Source organism: Prenolepis imparis, unplaced genomic scaffold (assembly GCF_030444845.1).
Source record: "Prenolepis imparis isolate NDT839.2.m4 unplaced genomic scaffold, iyPreImpa1.0 SCAF_6, whole genome shotgun sequence".
NCBI lineage: Eukaryota > Metazoa > Arthropoda > Insecta > Hymenoptera > Formicidae > Prenolepis > Prenolepis imparis.
The window spans coordinates 17,483,227-17,494,954 of NW_028141164.1; the positions used below are offsets into that span (position 1 = coordinate 17,483,227).

At 31.0% G+C, this 11,728-nt stretch overlaps 1 long non-coding RNA gene across 2 annotated transcripts in view; it reads left to right on the plus strand.

Moving 5' to 3' along the window:
* LOC145937326 (uncharacterized) overlaps positions 1 to 11,499 on the plus strand; it is a 43,891-nt gene extending 32,392 nt beyond the window's left edge. For both annotated transcript variants that reach the window (XR_014425539.1, XR_014425540.1), the window contains one exon: positions 11,305 to 11,499. This is a non-coding gene — a long non-coding RNA (uncharacterized LOC145937326). The remainder of the gene's footprint in view (positions 1 to 11,304) is intronic.
* The last annotated feature ends 229 nt before the right edge of the window (positions 11,500 to 11,728 follow it).

Consider the following 11,728-nt stretch of genomic DNA (forward strand, 5'->3'; position numbering starts at 1 on the left):
CACGCACCGCCTCGTACCACAAGTGGTGATACATGGGTCGATCGTCACGGAATATCATATCGACCCATGTGGTTCGATCACCATCGCTCAACACCGCCCCACATCCCCCTATACATTTTATATTTTTATATTATTATTATTATATTTTCATTCTTATATTTTTACACACACACACACACACACAATTGTATGATTGCACACACACATAGTTATATAATAAAAATTATTTTAAATATTAAAAATATATAGTTTATTTTAGAATAGGTCCTCTCCCCTTCCTCATCCTAAAAATATTAATTAAAAAGAAATATTATAAAAAAATATTTAAAAAATTCTCTCTTACGAACGCCTCTCTCTTTGCGTTCTCCTTCGCTGCATCAGCTCTCGCGCTCTCCTTCGCGTCATCTCGCTACCTCTCATCATCTCGCGCTATCTCTCTCGCTCTTGCGTCATCTCTCTCGCGTGCGCCTCGCACTCTCCTTCGCGTCATCTCGCTACCTAGCCATCTCGCACTATCTCTTTCGCTCTTGCATATACGCCTCGCTTGCGTCATCTCTCTCGCGTGCGCCTCGCGCTCTCCTTCGCGTTCCTCTCTCCGCGCGGACCCCTTACCCAAAAAGCTTCATGCGGTCTTTCGCGGATTCCTCTCTCCCCGAGGACCCCTCGCGGACCCTAAAATCGCGGACGCTCCCCCTCCCCGCGGACCCCTCGCGGACCCGGTACCAAAATCACGGACGCTTCCCCCTCCCCGCGGACCCCTCGCGGACCCGGTACCAAAATCGCGGACGCTTCCCCCTCCCCGCGGACCCCTCGCGGTACATCGCGGACGCCTCCCGCGTGACGTCATTCCCCCTCCCCGCGTGACGTCATTCCCCCGCGCCCTGGGTTCCCCTCGCCCCTCACCCCCCTCATTGCCCCATAGTTATAACTCTCATTATATCACTACTATATATGAATTGACAAAAAAAGAAAAGAAATATATCCTTTAGTATCAACTTTCCGTTCCTTTGATTTATCTAAAATAATTATATACATAGTATGTATTAATTAGCACTCATCACTTGAAAAATAAGTAACCGCTCATAAAAACATACAAACAGATAAATGTACAATATTATAAATCAAGAGACACAGTAGTGTTTCGCGCCAAGTCAGGCGTAGCGACGAAACGGACCGTGTATCTTTACGCAAGTCATTTATTTGAGAGTACCTCAGATTATTGGTCCTCAGTAACGGCTGAACCGATTGAGTTCTTGTTAAGTTTAATCAAAAACTTGGGATTAAATTATATAATAAAATGATCTTTATTATTACTCTATAAATATCATGAACGGAGATATCATCATGTAAAATATTGATGTTAGAATTTTTCATTAAAAAACGTCGGAAAAATTTACGACTAAACCGTTTGACAAGAGATGACATCAGTGACACTCGCGTATCGATTTTATGAATCGCGACTGTTTTTTTTTTTTTTTTTTGCGCTGTGGAAACCTCATGGTACCACTCACCCCCCGGGTAGGGGATGAGGGTTATGTGGGACTCCTTGTCCCCCATCGCCGATCCACGTATGGATCGGCGGTGGGGTCCAAGATCTACCTCACTAAAACCACAGCGGGTGCCTTCGCTGGCGCTTACGGGGATGGCAAGGAACTGCCGAAACATTACTTCTTGCCATCCCCAGGCCTAGTCTTCTCAAGAGAGCATCTTCCCCGAAAGGAAGATACTCTCCCCCGCAAAACCATCATGCGGTCCATCCCGGTTGCGGCGCAGGGGGACACCGCCCCCACGTCGCGCCCTCCCAAAAAGTTTTGGGGGCGGGGTCACGGCTCGAGTATTCCCGCTCGAGCCGCCACCCCCCGCTCCCAGAGCGGGGCTCTCTCTCCTTCCCTAAAGGGACGAGAGATTCGGCCGACGCTCCGGGAGCTCTTCACCTGGGAGTTCCCCCCAGAAGGGGGGGAACCCTCGCCGCAGGCAGTGTTGCCCTCCCACCGGCGCTCTAGGGCACCGGTGAGAAGGCCGCCACTGCCGCGTCCCTTCCCGGGGGAATCACGTGCAATGGGACCCGTTATCTGAGTCCCTGTGATCCCCTCGTGCCCCCGGGCCGCGGTTCCCTCCCTTTACGGGATTCGACCATCGGCCCGGGGGCATCGCCGAGGCCCTCCCCTAGGGGAGGAACTCGGCAGGGGCGAGGGCGGATGCCGCCCGACTCCCGGCCGCAGGGCTTTCGCCGTGCGGCCGCCAGCCGGGCGACACCCGCCATGAATCGCGACCGTAATTGAATAACCTTTTTATTGTGTGAAAATGATGACAGATGCTTGATAGATGACAATGTGCTGTAAATTTTAAAATTACGTCTACATGAGTTGTTTATGTATTGTAAACAATTATTAATAATAAATATAAATACTGCACTTGGCGCCCTTTTTTACATTTTTTCTAAAAAAAGGTAAATTTTTAAGGATTATATTTGTTCACACATGTATAATAATATTCATATAATTGTATATATACAGGATGTCCCATTTTTTAATTAGAACAGGTTAATATCTCGAAATGATAAGGTTCTTAAAAAAATGTTTTAGACAAAAGTTATAGGGTTCAAGGGGTATAGATAAGATGGTGTTATTAGTTTGACTTTGCATAGTCGTTTGAAGGTCATATAAAGATCACCTTCAATTTTTTTAAATGAAACTTCCTATTTTTTATTACATATACTTGTAGCTTATCTCGTGAGCTTTCCAAAACATTATAATAAAAAAATTTTTTTTTACTATTTATCGAGATACAGGAGCTTCAAAGTTACAGTATTTTGACAAAGAATACAACATATCTTATGAAACATTCAGTTTTCAGTAATCTTATCTTAATACTTTTATATAGAATAATAAGATAAATCCATTGGTGTACAGAAAACACATTACTTTTAAGAAAAAATATAAGACTGCATATTGCGAGTTTTATACTTTTTCTTAAAAGCAACTATGTTTTCTTTACACCAATGAATTCGTCTTATTATTCTATGCATAAAAATATTAAGATAAGATTACCTAAAACTAAATAATTTATAAAATATTTTGTATTCTTCGTCAAAATATTATAACTTTCAAGCTCCTGTGTAATTTGAGAAATAGTCAATAAAAAATACTTTATTATAATGTTTTGGAATGCTCTCAAGATAAGCTATACAATGAAAAGTAAATTGTATGTTTTATTTAAAAAATTGAAGGTGATTTTTACGTAATCTTCAAACGATTATGCAAGGTCACACCAATAACATCATCTTATATCGTTCTCAAAACCCTACAATTTTTATCTAAAACATTTTTTTTCTAAAACTCTGTTATTTCGAGATATTAGGTTGTTAAAATGAAACATCCTGTATATTGTACATTTATATTATAATATTATCTTTGGGTGTAGTTCTGAAAACTGATTACCTCCGATTTGGATAAAATTTTGTGAAAAGCTTCCTTTTAGCTTAAAATGGATGCCTGTAAAGGGAATTTTGGCGACTCCTACAAAAAAGTCATTTTTTAACCAAAAATAGTAAAAAATATAATAAGGTAAATAGGAGAGAGAGATTGTCTTGACCTTGACAAAATATGTTAAGGTTACTGTTCTGAATATACTCCGAAAAGTTTTAAGTTTTGTTTATGGTTTATTAAATTGTTATTAACAATTAAATCATCCTTCCACGCGAAGCGAGGTTCCACCCAGACCTATGTGTCTAGTTTTTTGGTAGTGGGGTCCCCCGCAGGGGGGCGGAACCCACTGTGTCCACGCATACACTTTTGCACGTCAAGCGAGGTTCCACATGGGTTTGCAACTTTCCAAGCAAAACAAGGTCCACCCTCATCACTCTCTGCTTTCAGCGCGAAATGAGGTCTATATTTGCGAAATTCGACATGGGTTTGCAACTTTTCACGCAAAGCGAGGTTCATCCCCATCGCCCCCTGCTTTCAGCGCGAAACGTGGTCTATATTTGTTCACACGTGTACTTCACAAGATAAAGCAAAGTTCTGATTCATCCCTGGGACATAAGTTTGAGTTAGATTATATTTTTTGTTAAAAAATAACTTTTTTATAGGAGTCGCCAAAATTCCCTTTACAGGCATCCATTTTAAGCTAACAGGAAACTTTTCACAAAATTTTATCGAAATCGGAGGCAGTCGGTTTTCGGAACTTTATTCTTATCTTTAGTATTATTAAATTTAAGAATTAGTATATTTTATATTAATATATTAATAATATATTAATTATTTTATATAAATATAATATATTAATATATTTATTCAACATATTTACCTTGAATTTGCTTTGAATTATTTTTTGACAATATTATACGACTTATAAGTAATACCAGATGTTTGTCCAATAAGAATACTTATGTAGTCCAACTTGTGCACAAGATGTGATCAATTACTGCAAATTAAAATCAATTTTTTAAATACACGTTTAATATATTTATTACTTAATTTTATAAATTTAATTATATATATATATATATATATATATATATATATATATATATATATGTATCGTCACGTCAGCTGACCAACAAAACTCGTCGCAGATTCAAGACAGTCAATCAAAAACATCAAAAATTAATTGTGATAAGGACGTACTCTTCTCGCTCATATGCGTTACACACGTTAACTTAGAAATCGTTCTTTTACAATATACTTTTATTGGAACTGTATACGTTCACATCACCAAAATGAGTCAACATTAGATGCACAAATATTCATATGTGTTATTTTGTTGTTATGGAAACTTTATTGCTATGAGACTTCTGTAAAAAAAGAATGACGAATTTCTTATTAATTATTATACAGACGAACTTTATGCACTACGCACGCACTTTTCACATCAATAGAAGATTTCTATTTATTCTTTTTTATCTTTCCTTATCTTGTAGTAAACCTAAGAAACATATATATGTATATACATATATCACCGTTTATTAAAAAATTTGTTGGTTTTACATGTAAAATAAGGAATAGTAAAAAATAAAAAAAAATAAAAAGGTAAATAATAAAAAATCTAAAATGTTCCAATAATGTAGAAAACGTGTGTGTGTGTGTGTGTGTGTATACAGGGTGTTCAAAAAAGACCGGAACCCCTGAATAACTCAGAATAATCGAATTCTAGGAAGAAAACACCCCAGACAAAAGTTGTAGGGTTAAAAAAAGAGACTTGATGTTTATCTTGAACTTGACCTTGAGATCAAGTTTAGAGGTCATTTGAAGGTCAACTCGAATTTTTAAAATGGGAATTCCTATTTTTCGTTCAAGCGCGAGCGTACACTCACTGCTCGTAGGTGATGTGCTCGGTCCTAAAACGGACTGTATCTTGAAAACTAAACGCTTGCCCATCTTGATCCTGGACTCGTTTTAAAGAAGATTTCTACTTTTTTTAAAGATTTTTTTGAAGGAAATCGAAGATGTCTAAATTTGAGAAAAAATTGATTTCTATTTTGTTTTTTTGAAAATCTTAAATAAATTTTTACTTCCTCAAAAAACTGATTTTACAAAATTAAAGTATGTAAAAAAACCTTTTAAAATCACATCTTATTTTATAAATCGTAGTCTACTGAAATTTATCAGCGTTTGAAGTGGACGCGACGGCCCAAATGATAAAAATTCAAATCCCTGTTAATAAAGAGCCCGTTGGGCGTGGGCCAAAAGATTTGAGCAACAATTTTACTTTTGATAAAACTACAATTTCTGCAAATTTTGCGCCACAAAATTATTGCAGCAACATTTTGTAACATTTCTGCAATGTTGCAATTTTGCAAAGAAATATTTTTGTAATATTTTTGTATTGTTCGATAATCTCTTTTTGTTATATGTACGAACTCTGCTGAATGATAAGTAGATAATATGTATTGTAATGATAAGTCGATAACAGACATGTATTCTTCTCGCTTATCTTGCCATTTGATTGCAAATAACTTGTTTGTAGAGCGGAAATATATTTCACCCTTTCTTAATTTTTCTTCCAATTTTGGCATATATTTCCGTCGTTGTTTTACTATACCTCAAGCATTTGTATTATTTTTATGAAGCAAATTAAACAATGTCGGACTAGTATACCAATTATCAACAAATAACATATGCCCTTTGCCTAAATATGACTCTAATAATGTAAGTACAATTTTGCCTGATATTCCAAGTACTTTTTTATTTGATACATTAAAATTACATTAGAATTACATTAGAATTATAGCCTGTATAAATAATAAAAGCTTGAATATGTCCACTTTTACAATCGTACAAAACGAAAGATTTTATGCCGAATCTGTTTAGACGGAATATATACTGCTTAAAACTTAATCTTCCTTTAAATAACAATAAACTTTCATCTATACATAAATTACGAAATGGAAACAAATAATTTTTAAAAGATGCGCGGAGTTTATTAACAACTTCATGTATTTTTATCAATCGATCAGAACTAACTGTTGTAATGTCATTAAAGTGTAACATTTTTAATAAAAAAAAACATATATTTGTCTCGAAACATAATCTGATTAAAAATATCTGTACGCAATCTATCTTTTGACTAGAATTCTGTATAATGTAATTTTTTTACTCGCGACATCAGTAATTTAATGGAAAGAAAAACAGAAAATTTTATTTACTGTAGTTTCTTTTTCATAACTATTTGAGAAAAAACGTATGTTATTATTCATTGCATAGTGACAGTAAATATTTGCTTTTACTGCAATAAATGCGACTAATTCTTCAGAAAAAAAATAATTGAAAATAATCTAACGCAGTGGAAAACCAATAAAGATAAGATTTTATGCCAGAACCATTCATATCAAATTTGAATATTCTTAATTGCAAATTTGTATGTGATTTATTCATTTCCTCACATTCTGTTTCTTCAAAATATCTAAATTATCGACTTCGTTTTCCGATTCCGATGAATTTAATATTCGCCTTCGTACTTTATGTAAATTTTTTCTATTATTTAATGCAAGATGCGAACATTCTCTATCAACATCTCCCACTATTTTTGATTTTGTATCGCTTAATAATTTTTCTTTTATTACACTTAGTATAACCATATTAGGACGAACAAGTCTACAAAATTAAAAGAAATAAAATAATTAAAAATAATACTACTAATATAACTACAAACTCAAAAGCAATAATATATACCTGATAATGATACGTCGACAAACAAATAATTATTTTTTTCAAAGATTTTATCAATATACTATTAAGAAATGGAAGTATATCTTAATTGTGAACTCTTGGCGATCATATTTAATACTGTCGTTGAATATTTTTTTTTTTTTTTTTTTTTTTGATAAAACAAATGCAGACAAATAAAACATGAAAATATTTCTATGATGACAAAATATAATTTTAAAAAAATTATAAGCGATACAAATCAGAAATGGAAAAAGATATTGATAGAGAACTTTTTCATCTTGCATATTAAGTAATATAATAATAACAATAATACTTATAATAACAATAATACTAAACAATAATAATAATAATAATAACAGCAAAAATTTACGTAAAGTTTCCAATAATAAGATATTTAGCGACATTATATATAATAAAAAGAAGCCACTTTAGTGACGTTTTGTCCCAAACAATCGTTTAGAGGGAAGTCATTGTAGTGACGTCTTGACCCAAAACATTGTTTAGAGGAAAGCCACTAGTGGCGCGTCGTATTCAAAGGTTTAATATCTTATTCCATATACACTTACATTCAAATAATCTTGACAACATTATAAGTTTGATTTTGTTAGCTTATATTCATGTCGTAGAGTTGAAACCATTTTTATCGTGTTTTGTCTTAAGGGACATCCACGAAAATTGTTTCATGTATATTTTTATGATTTTTTTTGCAGAATGGAATAAAACAAGAACAACATCCTTTCAATTGCTTTAAACTACCATTTTTTTGCGTTCATATTATTTATACAGATACACAAAATTTTAAAAATTGTAAGCTGTATTTTATCATATAAAATCGGTTTCAACTTTGCGTCGTGATAATATCTTCGGTTAACTTTGGACATTTCCGGAACATTATCGAACATTTTGAATATTCATTTATAAAACACTTCAATTAATAATAAACTCAAGTTTTTTTTAAGAGTAACCAATAAATTACAATAAAATTTATATACAAACTATCAAATTATGTTTATAAAAAAAGTTTTTTACTTACTCTAGGCGCAAAGATTATTGGTAGAACTTGCGGGAAGTAAAATTAAATTATTAGCGCGGCTATAGAAAATCACAGTGCAATAAAATTAGTTAAAAAACTTCATCGCAGAATCAAATATATTAGCAAATTATACTGAATGATGTTCATGATTTCTGTACGATTTTGGTAACTTTTATGTATATACTGTCAGTACTCGATAAATATTATTTATCAGAATATCAAGTTATTTTATGTTAATATTGATAAAATTTTGGTGTACAGAGATAATATATATTATAGTTAATAATTTTAGCATGTCTCTGAAGAATTCTCAAGTGAGAAGAAAATAATTCTAAAATATCATTCAAATTCTTATCAGAAAATAAGATAAAAGAAGAAATAATATTATGCTATTAAACAATTAGCATTATTGTATTGTTATAATATTAATTTGTTATATATTTTATATCCTCTTAAATTGACTACGATAATGACAAAGAACATTTGTATATAAGCAATGGGAAAGATTTATTAATATATAGAAAAAAGAAAAATGTGCTTTAAATATAAAATCATTATAAAATTTTTTAGAAGTAAATAGAAATTAGTACGGTTTTGTTTCAAATGTATAAATTAAATAAAACCTGTCTAATAAAATCTCTTTTGAGAATACTATTAATTTTTCGATAATGTTCTATTTTAATATGTGTCGAATGTAATTGGAAGAATTAATATACGTAAAAATGAAATATAGCGTTTTGTTTGAATTAAATAAAAGTAGCTTTTCAAATTTTGAAAGTTTACCTTAAAAAAATAATTCTATTAATAAAGTGTTCCAATCAAAACATATTTTAGAGATATTATTTGAGATAATTATATAGGATATTATTGCTCCTTATATTATAAAATATAAAAGATAAATAATTAAATATATTATCTGTGTGTATTTCAATATTTTGTACAAAAATATTTTTTTAAAAATATTTTAAGTTTAATTTATTTTTCATTGCATGTCTTTTTTATGGTCTCCATAAATCTTTTTAAATTATAACTCTTATCTGTACAATAATTACAGTAATTGTAAGTAAGTTTCTGAAAAGAAGAGAAAATAAATTATCAAAAATTTATTTTAAACTATTAGGAAAAAATATATATTATGTTTGTTTATTATTTTTTGGATGCTTTTTATATTATTTTTCTTTAAAGTACAATTTTTATTTAAATTATTTTTTGTACCAACTTATATTCTTCAAATCCTTCAGCTTTTTTGTCATTAATTGTTAATTTTTCTACTTTGAGAACAAGCTCTATACAAAAATTCATCGATTAACATAAAAATTAAATTGTTGATTCACCAAAGCTATTTGTGAGTTAAATTTAATATTAGTAATTAAGCAGATTTGTTGGACAGAAAGTTATATATGATATTTGTTCGACAGAAAGTTATATATGAAAGCAATTGTGTCAGTATGCTCATGGAACAAACTCTTTTATTATCAAATTTAATCATAGCAGCAAGTTATTTTGTGTAGTAAATTAATAATATAGAAAAATAATTTGAGTTCGAAAAATATAATTTAATAATTTTAATAAAAATAAAGCAATTATAATGATTGCTATATTGGAGATATAATAGATTTTTTTATTCACTCTTTTTACCCCAAAATTGCTTTTTATGGTAATTAATTTAATTTTTAATTTTTAATGATAACTCTGTTAATTGTTATTAATAAATATGTTGTAAAGAAATTTGCTTTAAATTAATAACATTTATAATTTCAAATTTATTAATTTGATTTATTAATCAAGAAAGTTATTTTTTCAGTAAATAAACATAAACGATTCTTTAATTGATTACAATTTATTGTACATGCATATATGGGCATTCCGATATAAACTGCCAGTAGTGAAAATTTATAGTTTACGTTACGTATATTATAGATAGATTTTTCATACTGACAATGAGTACTGACAATGAGTGTAATTCCTGTAATGTTTTAACATGCGAAAAAATCCGTGGACAAGCAAAGCGTTTTGCGCGTAGCAAATGTCAACAAATCATGTTCGTATGTAATTATATTACATATAAAATTCGCCTTAAAATCCCCTAATATCACACACTTTACGATCTATTTATCGCATGTTTAAAGCTTCTTTCATCGGCATGTGATATTCGTTAATTCTCCCTCTTTTCCTTAAAATGCATTTTAATTTTTTGAAAAGAATCTATCATAATGTTTTTTATAAGCAAAATTGATTTTATGGGAAATATTATTTTAAATTACAATTTCAAATTGCAAATATTTCAAATTACAAATATTATTATAAAATTATAAAATGCTTTAGAAATTGAATATTTTCTATGTCTTGGCTAGTTGTTGGTTAATTTTAGTTTTGATTTTTACATTTTTTGGGGGTACATTATTTTTTACGGGAAATTCTTTTTAAAAATTATTTTAGGTATAAAATAGATACATATACATACATATAATATAAATGGTATAAATGGTATAAAAGGTATAAATGGTATAAATGATATAAAAGGTATAAAAAGGCAAATCCTTAATTTTTAACATTTGATATAATATTTCTCGCCTATTTTCCCGTTGTAAAAATTCGAGGATTATTAATTTGATGGAACTTAGTAATCTCAAACCAAGAGATACCGTTCCGAAAAATTAGAATTAATTATCGTGCTTGACTCTTAGGCCGAATTTAAGAATCACATTTAGTTATTAAATACTGAGAGCCGATACAAATATTTCTTAATTTTGATATAATATTGTCGTAATTTTGCTTTCTTTTCATATAAAGGATATATAGTATATTGCTCGAAATAATCATAATCTTCGTCAGTAACCTGTTACTGATAAACACATTGTCTTGTGTTGATCCTCCAATGTAGCTTCTTTATCACTAGAACAACACGCGCGCGCGCAATTCTTCGGTTTTATGTTAAAAAAAATATATATTTTTGAAAAATAATGTAAAGTTTGTTTAAACTCGATTAATATTTTTTCACGGAAATTAGCTGTCAAAGCGTTAATTTCAACAATTTTGCTAATTAAATTTTAAAATAATACACACATATGTATATACATAATTTGAATATTTTATTTTCAGATCAATGTGTACTGTGTACTACAACTCTGCTATTGTACGTATCGGTGAGTAAGAAATTGTTTATTTTATAACATTTCTATAGCGGTAATGGGAATGTATATAATATGTTGAAAATATTAAAATAATAATATGTTTCAAATAATATGTTATAATATCTTATTCGCGATTAATATTTTTTGACAAAAATCAACTGATAATTGTCAAAAATATTAATCGAATTTAAAATATTTGTAGGGAGGGCATGTCAAAGATAGCGAGCTGATATTAAATCGCAGTTTATTCATAAAGATTACAACTTAATTATACGGCTTAATCGTATACGCGGATTTTGCATCGGTGGCCGGCCGTCTGCCGTTAGCTTAATCGAACCGTTCTGTTCGAGGGCAGGCGTGGAACTGCCTCTTTATCATTAACTAACTCTACA